General features: G+C 42.2%; 1 protein-coding gene across 18 annotated transcripts in view; it reads left to right on the forward strand.

Moving 5' to 3' along the window:
• Window positions 1–14613, forward strand: part of EPHA5 (EPH receptor A5) — a 193577-nt gene that overhangs the window by 45170 nt on the left and 133794 nt on the right. The gene's annotated exons all lie outside the window — the stretch shown is intronic.

Genomic DNA, 14613 nt, shown 5'->3' on the forward strand with positions numbered 1-14613 from the left:
AATAGATTGTAATAGATACTGTGGGGAAGGCAGAGGAATTCCACTTCAGCTGAAGTCTGTGTTGCATTTTGTCTTCACCTCACTCCAGACACTGATTATTGTTTGTAGTGTAGTACAAAGAATAGATCAGTGCATATCCACAGCAAACTGTGGTCTTGATCCTCTAGTCCTCGGTCACATGCTCGTGACCCTGAAGATAGTTCAAATCGCTTCAAAGGTTGACATGGAGAGAAAATGTTACGTTTGAGAGAAATGTTTGTGTTGGAGATGCCTCTACTAAACAGCATGTGGAGTGGTATTTTTGACCAGAATAGTCTTCTTTTTCAACAGATGTAGTCAATACAGCAAAATCTGTCTTGGTTTTGCTTTTCCTGTGCTAATAAAGATGTTTCTCCTTTTAGCGGGGGGAGAAGAGACTGCTGTACAATGGGGGGGCTAAGATCAACATTATTCCAAGTTGAGGAAATATAGACTGCCACAGACAAGGGATGTTGGTTGATAGATCAGCAAGGTTTTGCTTAATTATAGCTGAAAATACCATGGCACAAAATGACAAGACACAAGTTTGGTGCTAGGTCTAGAATTTTTGGAGGAAAGGAGTCCTCTATTAGTCACCCTTCAACTCTTGAAGTCCTATCCTCTGATGCTACATTTCTCAAAGCACACTTAGGGGTCTCATAGAGAAACAAAAAACAAACAAAAAACCCTAACCAAACAAAAAAATCCCCCCCCCCCAAAAAAAAAAAAACCCAACCAAACAACCCAAAGAAACACTATTAGCAAAAAAAAAAAAAAAAAAAAAATGAATCAAACCCAAAAAATACAGACCTAAATCAGAAACCTGAGACTATAATTGAAGAAGCTGGGCTGCCTGTAGAGAGGTTGCAGTGTTGAGACAGCATTTCAGAAGACCTTAGTGATTAAAGGCTGTGCTTTCTGGTTTTGGGTGTAGGTTGTTGTTATTTTTTAATTTATTTTTCTTAGGAGGACAGTATGTGGCCTCTCAATTTATGACTGTGCTGGGTAGGGCTGTGATCATAATTAGGATGTGTAAAGATGCTTTGTGGTGGTTTATGCCTGCCCTGTTCCTAAGGAATATCCACATAAACTGCTCTTTACCTCACCTGCAGCCTGCACTCCCGACAGGATTTTTATCACTTTGCTGCTCTAGAGGTGTTAAAGCCAGTAATTCTTTTTCTTTGTGGGATAGCCCTAAATTCCATCACCAAATCAATGGGACTTGAGTGCCTATGGCAAATTCAGTTTGAGGGCCCCATTTGGATGACCGGTGTTTAACCCAGGTCATTGTGCCAAGCTTTCCCTGCTGGTTGGCTCCAAGATGCTCTGTTGATAGGAAGCATTCAGCCTTAAGCAGCTCAGGAGGTCTGTATCCAGCATGTATGGGAGTTCATGTCCATATCCCCTGTGAGTAAAACACTTTCTGGCTTGGTTATTGTTACATTCACTAAGATGAGACTGTCTTCTAGGACAGTGAAGTTAAATTTTGCATCCCTGAGCAGAGTAAGTAACACCAGGAAAGGTCCTATGTATTTGTAAATGCTGAACTTTTTTTCCACGGTCTGATTGATGCTAAGGAAATGCACTCCATGCTCCTGGCTGACATAATGGTGGTCTTGGCACTCTGCTGTGTAGCTTTCACAAACACCTAAATAACTTCTGACCTTTGGTTTGTAATTCACTTGTGTGATCTCCCAAGTGGTCTCCCAGTTTGCTTTCACTTAGTAAGCAGGTTTTTCATCACCATGCTTTGGGAAACATTTTCAGCCCAGAAGAGCCTGGCTTTGTTTATTAAAATTTCCACTGCAAAGATGACATTTTCCAATCTCTAGTGTCACGTCTGGACAGAGCAGACTACACTCTTTTATTAGAGGTGATGTAAATCCCAGTCATCCTCACAAACATATGGGAGCTATTGAAATCCCTTCTGCCTACAAATCATTAATTGGCAATGATGTTCTGAATTCATCATCTTGTCAGCAGGGTTCCTGTTTGAAGAAGGCACTGACAGTAACAGCTGAGCAATTTCTCTCACTGGGGACTCTGAGGTTGTAAATATGACATGGTCTAATCTCCTTATATAATGTGCTCACTCTGTCAATTAATATAGGCAGCTAGGTAGTAGTTACTGTAAAAATACCCAAACTATTTGGATTTTCACGCTCTTTTGGCAACATGGCACATTTATCAGCAACTGCTAGGGACAGCTAGAGGTAAATTGTGACTGTGTTAGGACGTGTTTGTAAGGACCAGTGTTAAGGTTCATTATTCACAATAATATATTGCTGTGCTAGTTAATAAGAGAAATTAAAGCAGTTGCTCTGTGAATTTCTGTGCTGGTTTCCAGAGTGGCGGTTTGGTACCACTAATGGACTGATGGTTATGGGCCTTGCCTCAGTTCAGCCGGTGCTTTCTGAATGGGTCATTGAGGAAAATGCCTGCTTTCAAGTCTGCTTGGCCAGTTTCAAGTCTCCTAATGGTGGTCTCTGCCCTAGCAGGCCTCAACCAAAGCTGAGGGACAGATCCTAAAATGCTTTAAAAATTGGTGTGGTGCAACTGACATTTCTCCCTTTACCCATTTAGGTGTTGACCAAAAAACATTGTCTGCCCAGTGTCTACTTTCCTTCTTCCTGCCCTGGCACAGGTGAATTTTATTGAAACTTCAGTTTTAGTTGCTTACTGTAGATAGCAGCACTCACCATTGGGGTTTGTGTAGGGAATGAATACCATGACAAGGGCACCTTCTGGTACCCTTTGTGTTCATCCTCACCTTCAGCCCAATATGTTTTCAGTGAGCAGCAAGAAGTACTTATTTTTATACCTTTAAAGACAGCTGAGCCCGTACAACTGGAGGAGAGGGCTTGTTGACATGTTAAACTAATGAGAGCCAAACACATTTGCAGTGGTGAGGTCCTGCTAGTGTCCAGTGGGCTGCAAATGTAATTGATTTTGCAGAGCCTGATCTTTTTTCAGATGACTTTAGAGCTGAATAAATAAATGAAATATTTGAGTAAAGAAAAAATGGAAGAAAAGAAAAACTCCAGAGAAGGAGAGCCAAAGTGAAAAGGTGAGTAATGAGTTCAGGAGGTCATGACACTCTCCTTTCCGAGAATCTGTGCATGCTGCCACTTGAAGGGACATCAAAAGGAGTACAGCTGGTTTTAGCTAGCTAGCAGGTGTATAGACAAGCTTACAGATGTTAGAGGTGGACAAAATAATGGAGGAAAACTCAGTGATATCTTTCTTCACCTTCTGAGGAAGAACATTGAAACTGAGGGCTGGAAGAAAGACAGATTGGGGGTATAGTTTGTGGTTTTGAAAAGCAGCTGCTGCCAGAAAAAATACCTGGATTTTTTTGTTTTTTGTAAAACGCCTCTAGAATGTTCAAGCACTTCTGCTGTCCTAAATATTGATGTTTGTTTGATTATTTTTCCCTTAATCAACTTTGCTGAACATACCTCAGTGCATTTACAAAACCATATTTATTTTTGCTGATTGTTCATTACTTGTGTTGTGATTCAGCTGAGCTCTTGGCAACAGAAATGATTTCCTTACAGAAAACAAGGGCTGCAAAAAAAATGTTGTGTTCACAGGTCATTTATTTTGGACTTAATTAAAACTAATTGACATCTAGCTTATGTAGTTTAGAAGTTTACCTGCTGAATCAGTTCCTGGATGATTTTGTTGCTGGCTGATTGGGGATGAAGCAGAGCTACTCATCTTCCTCCAAAAGCAGAGCAATCAGTGCAGACTGTTGGAAGGCACTTTCCTGGAGCAGTGATTGCCATCCGGTTGATGAGCCACTAGAAGGATACTCAGAGGCAATTGTTTATTTACAGCTGTGCAGGAGCCAGCAGGCAGAGGTAGTGACCCTTGGCTGGTGAGGAGCAGAAGGTACCATCTGTGGAGGGTTGGGAGACAACTGAGGACTTAAAATGTAGTGATGGCAGAGCCATGCTTTACAACTCTTGTGTTTCTGAGCCTGCACAGCAGCTATCCCAGAGGATACTTGTGAATAAAACAGATATCTGACACCACAATAAAGCAAACCCTGTGTATTTGTGTATTATGTGCGGTTTTCTCAGGGGACACAGTGCAGGACCTCAGCCATTGCCTTTCCTATCCCCTTATTTCTAGAAATGGAAACATGCTGCTGCACAGGTAATCTTATTTTGAAACTTGGTCTTTTTTTGAAACTTGTTTTTATGCCTCATATAGCTGCAGTAGGGGGGAAGCTTTTCTTCAGTCCATTCCACAACCTGCCTGCCTCTCTGCCTCATGTTGGCTGAATTCTCTCTCCCCCTCTCTCCTCCTTGTTACCTATGCTAGAAAGGTAGCATACTGCTAAATGCTGCCTGTCTTGTGAGAGACTTCCCAGCTGGGACTCAGGTGGATAAGGCAAGTGTGCTTTTACCTTCGTAGTGGAGTGGAAAGCAAGCAAAGTCCAGGGATTAAAAAAAAAATAAAATTAAAAATCTCTTTTTAATTGTTCTACTGGGAGGTGATTACATGGCAAGAAAAACAGTGATGGAAATATTTGGTATATGGAGAATACGAAATCTGGAAATACTGTTGTCCCTCCAGGGAGTTCTTTGCCCATCATTCATACTTCTTCTGCTTTTTTCTGATTAAAACCAAATTGGCTGGGAATATAGCATGCTAGGTGGTTATATAATTATGAGCTGAAGTACCTAGTTAATTTTAATTAGTCACAAACTCAACCAGTGTCAGGATAGCTGAATTTTTGGCTACACAATGTGTATTCTCTTTGCAAATGTAAAGAAAGTCACTTGAATGCAAAATGCAGTTGTCACTGGAGGGAGAATGGGTTTTAGTCTGTAGAGAGGTGTGTGCATGTATATATTTAGGTGTTTTGTTCTGCAGCTGAAATAATTAACAAGAGCAGGGAAATGTTTTGCACAGATCAAAATTGCATTGCAGCAGGACTGATTAAATATTACTCTGTTTTGTTGTGTGTGTGTATATTTGCCCTCCTTTTTATAGGAGGCACGGTGTCCATCTATGTGCAATAGTTTATGCTTTACTAATGAGCTGTAGCTTTCTGCACTACCTTGCATACTCATAACCCCAGTGACTGAAGATCTTTTCCTTGTTCTGCAGCGATGCTGTTGGGCTGCTGCTTTGACCAGCTTAACCTTCCTGTTCTTTGCAGCCTGGCTGCTGTGCAGTCACCTTTCAGAAGGACAGTTAAGAAGTACTTTATTCCCTTCACAAAGTATAGATTGAGCAGTGCAAACAAAATAAGGTTTGGAAATGGCTTCAGAAGTGTAAACTGTGAAGGTCATGTTTGCTTCTTAACCACTAGATATTTTGGGATAGATCTTAGGGTATGCTTTTTAGTCTGGTCCTAGATAACTAAATGATATTTACTTGAGTGGTGCCTTTGTTTGCTTTTATCATTCTTGAAGATACTGTATCCATTGGTAGATTAGGGAATTTGTTAAATTATGGGATGGCAGAGGTGTTGCAGGACAAAAGGAGTGTTTGCCATGGTGTGGTTAGATTCCTTTGTTTGCCAGCTTTGACTTTGAATGGCTTGGAAACAGCTCACTTATTAATTGTGGGTTTTTGAAACAATTAAGAACTCTGGAAAACCACTAAGGATGAAGTGCATGAATGCTGGTTGGCAATGCAGTGAATTTAATTGCCTTGATTTAAGATACAGCTGTCCCCAGCTGCCCACTCTGCCCCAGTGCTGGAAGCTGCTGCTGGCTCTGTCAAACTGGATAGTTTGCCCATGACTGATGGGATCACTGGAGTACTTGTCTTGATGTCCTGGCCTGGGGGCACTCTCCCTGGATGGTGATCTGTAGCAGAAGGGTGGCTTCAACCACTTGAACTGCCAAGGGTCTGCTGGAGCTCGTTTGTCAGAACCCTCATTCCACCTAATTTATGTGGGGTATTAAAATGAAGTGGTACTATTGTTTTGCTCATAATTTGGGGGTTTGGTTTTGTATTTCTCATTTAGAAACACTTAGCAGTAGTTAATGATGTGTTGATATTTCAATAATAAGCTTTCCTCTCTGCATGCTCTACATTTTGACCATTTTCACTTCTCTGGGTTAAAATTGAGGTTGAAATCCAGGCTCCACAAAAGCAGGCTACAATTGTGCCTTGTATGGACAGATTCACAGCTTATATTTTATTTCTTTAGATGAATACACTTGTATCCTTTATAAGGTAAGTGTTCAGTAGAATGAAGTACAAGCAATGAAACTGCAATACATATGTCTGTAGAAAGAGTTGCATCTGCTCTTCCTGATAAAAGAGATACCCGTTTATTTCGCTGGAAGATTGTTCATTTTCTGTCACTGAAGAAATTAATCTGGTGTAGACAGAATTGTATGTATGAACAACACAGGGTTAAGATTGTATTGAGTAAGGTTCCAATGAGCTTCCATTTTTTATTTCCCTCAGGGTGGTTAAGAGGTTTTAAATACTGGAGCAAGCTCAGAGGGGTAGGTGTTACATAAACCCCAAAATGTATACACAAAACTGGTGAGAGAAAAAAACAAACCAAAACAAACCAAGACAAAAGGGGCAATTCAAGGCTGTGGATATCCCTTATTACTTTCATACACCTGTCTTTATAAATTTATGTCCTTAAAAATACAGCTGAAGTTTGAAGAATTGGGATTTAAGATGACAACTTTCTTCTCACTTCAAATGACAGTCAATCAATTTAATGCCAAGAAAAATTTTTCTTCCCTTCTCCTGAAAACTCAGGCAGTATCAGGACAAACTCCCTGGCTGGGGGGGTTGAAAGAACGCTGTCCCTGCCTGCATGGGATAATCTGCCTATCCCTGCCTCCTCATGCCACCCACAGTTATATTCCTGGAAGCAGGATGGGTAGGAGGGGATACACATCAGCAGAGCACCTTCATCTGCATCTTCATGGTCCTCACAGAGCCCGCTGTGGCAGTGATGGTGGTGGGCTCAGCTTCCCTGACAGCTGTGCCTGACCAGTGGGGGCACTGGGGGTAGTGCTGACTTGAGATGAGAGCCATTCTTGCAGTGACACCTGGACGGGTATCCTGAGCCAAGTCCTCACAGTAGGCTTTGACTAGCTTATGGGTAGTTTTGCTGCCACTTGAGAAGTGTTTCACTGTGAGGAAAGAAATAGTTAATGCAGACTATTAAAACCGCTTTCCAGGTCATGTGAAGGGCTTTCCTCTGTTGGATCTTGAGCTACCCACTTCATGAAGAAGGTCAGAGTCACTATTCCCAGATCTACAAACAACAGCCTTGGGCTGGAGACTGAGTTATTCAGTGCCATTCAGAGACTAGAACCTGAACCAGGATTTTGGGTATCAGTGCTGTGCTTGATCTCATGTGTTCTTTTTGTGCTCTTAAACTAACCTAAAACCCTTTTAAGATCATTCATCTCCAGGTGGATTCATTGTGAAATAACAATGAAATTAACATTCCTCTAGAGATGGAATTTGAACAGAAATTGTCATTTCAAAAAGCTTGCCTCAGTTCGATGCTTTCTTTCAAAAAACCACTTGGCCTGGAAGTGCATTTTCTGAACAGGACTCTCACATCACCTAGAGGCTCTGCCTAGGGTGGCAGCTGTGCCAAGGAATCCATCTCTGCCCAAGGGTCCATTTCACTGCCAAAACATCAGCATTATTGACTACCAGACACTCTGCATATATATAAAAAAGCATCCCCTGCCCCAGCAGACTGTCCAGTCCCTCTGCATGTGTGTGACTGGTATTACTCAAACAAAGTAAGCCTGTCTAGGGAGCCAACGTGATCTTTGTTGAACTCCAAGTGACAACTGCTACCCAGGTGAAATCACTGTCTCCTGCCTGGGCTGAGGAGTCACTCTGGTACAGTACTAATTCCACAAATAATGCATCAGAGGGCTTACACTGAGTTGGACAGTCTGTCATCCCATTGCAGTGGTGACAGGGGTCACAGTGTTGCCTTCGAAAGCTGCCTGGAAAGGAAGGTTTTTAATTACTGCAGAGCATGGGGAATGTGCTAATTTGTAATTTGGTGGAAGCAACCTCCGGGCTGCAGCTTCCCAGCTCCAGTCAGCTTCTCAGATAGCTTGCAACCCAGTCAGCAATAGAGCTAGGAGTGTGGACTTCATTACTGCTGGGACTGTGGCAGGTTCAAGAAGCAACAGCAGTGTTGGAATCTTGGGAGAGGAGCCAGTGTTTTATTAGTATAAATCCAAGGCAATTGGGCATGTTAATTACTGGAAGAAATTCACAGCAGGGAGGAAGAGATCCAGGATGATGGGGAGATGCCATATATAATTGCCAAGGTCCACAGATGCCCTGTGACCCTGTGCTGCTGGGATTTCCTGCATTGCAATGGTTGACCTGCAGCAGACTGAGTGTTGTCATTGCAGCCTGCAATGTCCAGAGCAAAGTGCCTGCAGAGAGAATTTGAGGAAAAAATAGCTTAAGGCTCACAGAGTACTGTAGCAAAAGTAATCATGGGACCCTCCAGTACCAAGTCAGATGTTGGTCAGGGCATTTGTAGGCACATGAGTGTGCTGGTAAGGGGTAAGCAGACAGGTAATGTGATTTTATTCTTCCTGTCCTGCCTATTTTTGGGTCTGTTTTTTGCTCGAGCATTTGATGCTCTTTTACTGCCAGAGCAGATGATCAGCAAGAGACTCTTTATAGAAGTGAAATGCTACAAACCTATGAAGAAAAAGGCATGTGTCTGTCTTGCAGAAAAAATTTCCCCTCTCTGCCTACCCAAAGTCCTCAGTCAGGCTCGGATAAAAGCTTTTCTCCCTTCCCTGGGCACAAGACTGGCCCATATTATTTATTTATTTGTAAAATTTTTTTTAGAAGAGCTTTTACATTATTTTTCTTTGCTTTCACAGTTCAAGCATGATTTAATGTGTCAAAACTAGTTTGCTTAGCTGGCCTTGATTATCTTGCATACTTCCACTAAAACAGGGCAGTCATCCTTCCAGGCATTGCTGCTGCCCAGACAAATGAAGTGTCACAGCAGCTAGGACCTGCTCTTGTGTTGTGACAGCAGTAGCATCCTTCAACAAAGCCGTCAGCAGGGAATCTAGACGGGGGTAATGCCTACAGATATGGCTTGGGTCAGGGCAGCGTGGGCCCACACAGGCAGATGTGGAGACAAGCTTATGCTCGAGAGACTTAATTGATCATTCATGTGCAAAGGCATTTTGGTCCAGATTGAGAGTCTAGCTAGTACTAGAGAGAGGAAGAAACCATCCTGTTGGTGCCTGCAGTAGTGAGCCCGGCAGAAATAACACTGAGAGACCTTGCTGCAGGGTAGTGCTGCCAGACTGATACATCTGGTTGCAGGTTTCCTGGCAGAAATGAATTGCAGTGTGATCTTTTGCGTTTTGTAGTCAGTGGGGATTTTATCATTGATTTTGGTGGGAGGGAGATGGTAATCCTTTATGATATGTTAACTAAATTATTTCCTGGCCTAGATCTTTATTAAGTGTCGTACTGACTAACAGCAGAACACAAGCTATAGGAAGGAAATTTAGTTCATGATAATTGGTATAACTCAGACCTATTTGTCAGCAAGTGGTCTGATCCTGATCTCCTCCAGGTTTCCCAAATATCAGTTTCTGGCATTTCGTGGTTGTCTTTTTCTCATGTAATGCAGGGGGACACATGCTAAAGTTCATCCACCTGTTTTTTCACTCTTCTCCATTGAAGAGAGTAAGGAAGAAATTTCAAGTCACTTCTCACTCTAGTTAGTTTAAAATGGCATAGCAGCCCTTGAGCCTGGCTGCAGGACATGGTGCATTGTAGGAAGCCTTCCCTAAGTTGCTGCTGTGTGCTCATCTGAGCAAGAGCTCTGCACTTGGCATCCTCATCATTGATGTCTTCAGGCTCTTGTCTCCTGGATGCATCAGTAAAACAGAACTCAGCAGTCAGGTCAGACCTCTCCTGGTGTATTTTTGCTGGGGTGTGTGGGCTGGCTGCCAGCTGGAAATCTGGCGCTCGGGGTCCAGTGAAATCGTTGTGTGAGTCTGTTATTGATGGAGCTCTGACCGTGGCTAATGGCATTGATGAGATGTGTCATCCTGATGGTGAAGGCATTGGGTCATGCACTGGCTCTGAAATGTAGCATGTTAAGTGCACTGGTAGATGGGGAGAAGTGCTCCCTGCCAAATCTCTCCCTTCCAAAATATTGTGGGACTGTTTGATTTGGTGGCCTCTTCTTTTCTCCTGTTTTATTTGTTTTTTGGCTTTTTGGGGGTTTTTTTGTTTGTTGGTTGGTTTTTTGGGGGGTTTTTGTTGGTTTTTTTTTGTTGTTGTTGTTGTTGTTGTAGGTTTAGTTTTTTTGTTGTTTTTTTTCCCAGTAAAAGATTATGCTAGATCAGACCTTGGTGTGTAAAACACTGGCCAGTGTTGTCTGGCAACTTGATTCCATGACTCTAAACTGACACAAAAAGTGTTTATCCAGATCCCTGTGCATGACCCCTTCCGTGTTTTCAGTCATTCAGGTATGTGCAAGTCATTTTGCTGTACTTTGTGGGCACTGTGCACACAACTGAAAACATGATGCCTCTGATGTGGCATCCGTGTTTAATACCATGTGTGGCTCTGTGCTAAGAAGAAAAATGAGTATTTTACAAGGAAAGAAAAACCAGCCCAAACTAGAATGGATGAAGGTATTTTCAGATGGAGGTATTTGCTTTTAGGTTGGAGACAGTCACACTGCAGTTCTGTTTGTAGGACTGAATGTGCATTGTAGGATTTAGTGAGAGGCACCCTGTTATTGCTTGTGTGCTGCTGGCAGGTGGGTGAGGGGCCATGGAAAGCCAAGCTAGAACATTTCTAATCGTGGAGTCACCTTCAGTGTTTTGTGGCTGCCTACGTGTATGAACACAGCGTGGGCTGTGGATATAGAGAAACAAAAATACTCCTGAAAGTTTATTGAGCAAAGGCTTCTGGTTTAACAAATTCAAATTTTACATGTTTCACAGACTGATTTCCAGATGCCATTGGGAAGAGTGTCAGACCACATTCAGATTAGCCTTATTGTTCCGTAATATCTTACTGGAGTACAAGGTTAATTAGTACCATAGGCAATATGCATTATTCATCCCAGCAATCAGGCTTTTCTTCTGTTGGTCTGTATGCTGCAAATGCTTTCCCTTCCAATAACAAATCCTTGATATATAATTTTCAAATTTAATCCTACCAAATAATATTTGTGATATATAAATTATCTGGGCACTCTGATACTGATGAAAAATATTTCAGTTGTCAAAAGTACTGTAATTTTAATGTTTAACTCCTGGTTTGCTTGGGCATAAACCTACAAGCTACAAGATGATTTTATTAATGCCCATCTTCAACCTGCCCCAAACTGAGGATAGCACTAGTGACACGAGTAGTGCAGTTGTTTATAGCAGTGCTTCCAGTGCTAATTATCAGCAGTATTTCATTGCAGGCATGCAGCGCTGAAGTTGTGGTGCTGCTATGGTGCTGTGGCTGCTTGCAATACCCCAGCACAAATCTCAAGCATCTCAATTCCCACCCTGACATTTGTGGCAGGGGAAGGCTCTTTGTAGCAGGGCTTCTTCAAGCAGAAGGGCTAAACATGAGCTGCTCTTGGCTACTTTGCAGTGCCAGGCTCCCTGCCTCGCTCCAGGGTACCATGTGGGCTGCAGCTCTCAGCACTGGCTGACACGTTTGCAGAAGGTCTAGCAAGCTGTGGTTTTCACTTGCAACAAGGTGTGTTTGGGGTGCAGAGGGTTTGGCCTTTCTTTCTCAGTTTGAGAAACCAGCACTACCTCATTCATCCCCAGCTGGTAGTGTGTCCACTGAGGAGACTCATGCAGGAGGAGGAATTGCACAGTGAGGTGATTCATCTCATCCTTGCTCATTTTCACCCCTCAGGTCCTGCTGCCCTCTTTGTCCAGCATTCAGGAGTCTGAGTCAATCCCATATCCTGAGATTGCTGTGTTGAAGATGCCTGGCATAACTTCCAGAGCAGCACTTGGAAAACCTGGTGATCCTTCTCTGCCACCACACTTACTGAAAGAATAATATTAGTCTGAAAGATCTCTGGGACTTGTTTCACTGCTGCTTTCAAGCTCTGATATTTCACCCTGACTGCCTTCTGGAAGAGTTTTCCAGCCTTCTGTCAGTTGTACACATGTGCATTAAAGTGTGTGGATAGGTATTAGGAGGCAAAACTGACACACCAAACTGAATAACTTGCCGAAGGTCCCACAAACCATTTTTGATGGAGCTAGGAGGCTCAGGCTTCCTGCTTCTGCTATCCTTGCTTCAAGATCATTAGCAATTTTTTCTCATTTCTTTTGCTGTCCTGAAAAGGATTTAGGCATGAACTTCCTTCCTAACATAAGATGGGGTAGCCTTCCTGCACAGTTGGGCATGTCTTGCAAAGTGATATTGTGCTATCAGGGCCCTGGGGGAGTAGCTTGAACTGACATGGCTGGAGGATAAATATGGCAGATTTCTACCTTAAATAGCCTGTGGCAACAAATCCACTGCACAGGCAAGGGATGCTTGAGATTCCTTTGTGTTCACATCTGCAAGTAAATATTTTCCGGCAGCCATGACTCACTTCCCTTCTGCCCCTCTCATTTTGTATGTGCATTGTTCTCCCCTCCTGACTTTCCCTTTAGGAGGAGCCAGCTTAGGTGAATGCTTTTCAGCTTGCCTCCTCCCGGCTGGCATGGAGGGGAATTCCAAGGGCACGATTTTCACAGTGGAATTCAGAATGCAATGTTTGATTTGTGTCAGGTAACAGAAAAGGAATGCATGCTTTGAAAGCGAGTACCCCTGGTGTGTCCAGGGCTTTCTGGGGCAGTTTGGAAACGGCTTTTAGCAAAAACAGGCAGGTGGATAAGTGTCCAAATTACACTTATCTGTCAAACAACTAGCAAATGTCTGTGGTCTTTGATTTAGATGCTGTTGTGATATAAACAAATGAGCAGTCACAGGACTATAGATGAGTATTATTCTTTTCTCCTGATTATTACCCACTGCTTTGAAACAAGTAGTTGAGATTCTTGTCAAGACCTCTGCTCTTGTGAAAAAGTGCATTTTTAGAGCAATTCTGATTGCTTCGAGTTAAAAAGGAATATACGCAATGTTTCCTTAAAAGTTGGTTGGAGGCAGCAGAATAATAAGTAAAACATACCTAAAGTATAATTATGTAAATTACCAAAAGTGGAATGGCTTAATCAGCTTAGTCTTTAAGAGTCACATCAATAACTTATGAGCTTTGATAAATGTGCAGAGTATAGATCCTACTTTGTAGCACACTGTTACAACATAATGGCAAAGGAATGTAATTTTTCAAATAATTTCTGAGGACAAACCCAAAAATTCACAACATTCAGTGGTGTGTGAATTTAGTGTTGTGTTTTAAATCATCATGGTTAAAAGTATTAATGAGAGAAAACCTCCTGCAGATGCTGCATCCATAGATCTCTGAAATAGCTTGTGGGGGCAAACACTAGACTATGTGGCTGATAAATAATAGAAGAGTTTCACTCCCTCTCCTCCTCTCCCTTTTCTTAGGTTTACATGACATGAGCACTGCTTGGAAAAAGTAGAATGGCATTCAGTCTGTACCAGAATGTAACAAAAGCTATCGTTTTTCCAGAGAAAATTTGTATTTCTGTTTTGGAGCAGTGGGTCTGTATGTGTGTGAGTCTGAAGGCAAGAAAAAGCTATTTATTGCCACAGCTGTCTGACACCATGAGTAAAGAAAGAACAGTGAAATCAGAGAGTATGCATAGGAAGGGAAGAAGCCCATCATCTTTGCTTCAGCCACACAGATATAACCAGCCACTCGAGAATCTGCCTGTTTCACATGTCCTTAAACATGCAAACAACACGTGTACCTGAGGCTGTGCCCAAAGGAGGGGAGGTCTTTCCACTGAGCAGCTGCAGGTTTGGGACCTGGCACACCCAGGAACCTACTGATGTGGCATTTGGCAGGCATTGTGGATACTCTGTTGTGTCTTTTCCTTGTATTTAGATCTGAAAAATGTTTACATCTTCTCGTTAAAGAAGGATATGGTGCTGGTGCTAATGAAAATGACCCCCTAAACTCAGTTTATCCTCTTTTTTATTTGTTTGTTTGTTTTGTTTGGGGTTTTTTCATTGTTTTGGACTCTGCTTTGATAGTTTATTTTCTAATGGCAGCAAGAAATTAAAGTCTTCTAGATGCTTTTAAAATGACCATGTTTGGAAATATTTTGAATCTTCATTTCTTTCAGGAAAAAATACCAGATTATGCTGTAAATAGCTTGTTTGTTTTTTGTAAAAGGCAATAAGGAAATGCAGGATTTCCTGGGCTTTAAAACAGCAACAGCATTCATGTTAGTAGCACTAGCACGAGGCTTCTTCAAACACGAGGGAGTTTTGTGGGTGATGATGATGATGAAGAAAAAGGACTGAGCAGGCAGTCTTAGTTTTGCTTCTTGTATACTTTCCTTTCTGAGATGGAATTTCCAGGGCTTTTATCACCAGATCTGATATCTGTTGTACCTTGGGGATGTCATTATCTTCATTTGGTAAACAAAAGCAAAACAAAGAAAGGAATTGCCAAAATCATGTATC

The sequence above is a fragment of the Passer domesticus genome, chromosome 4, assembly GCF_036417665.1.
Source record: "Passer domesticus isolate bPasDom1 chromosome 4, bPasDom1.hap1, whole genome shotgun sequence".
NCBI lineage: Eukaryota > Metazoa > Chordata > Aves > Passeriformes > Passeridae > Passer > Passer domesticus.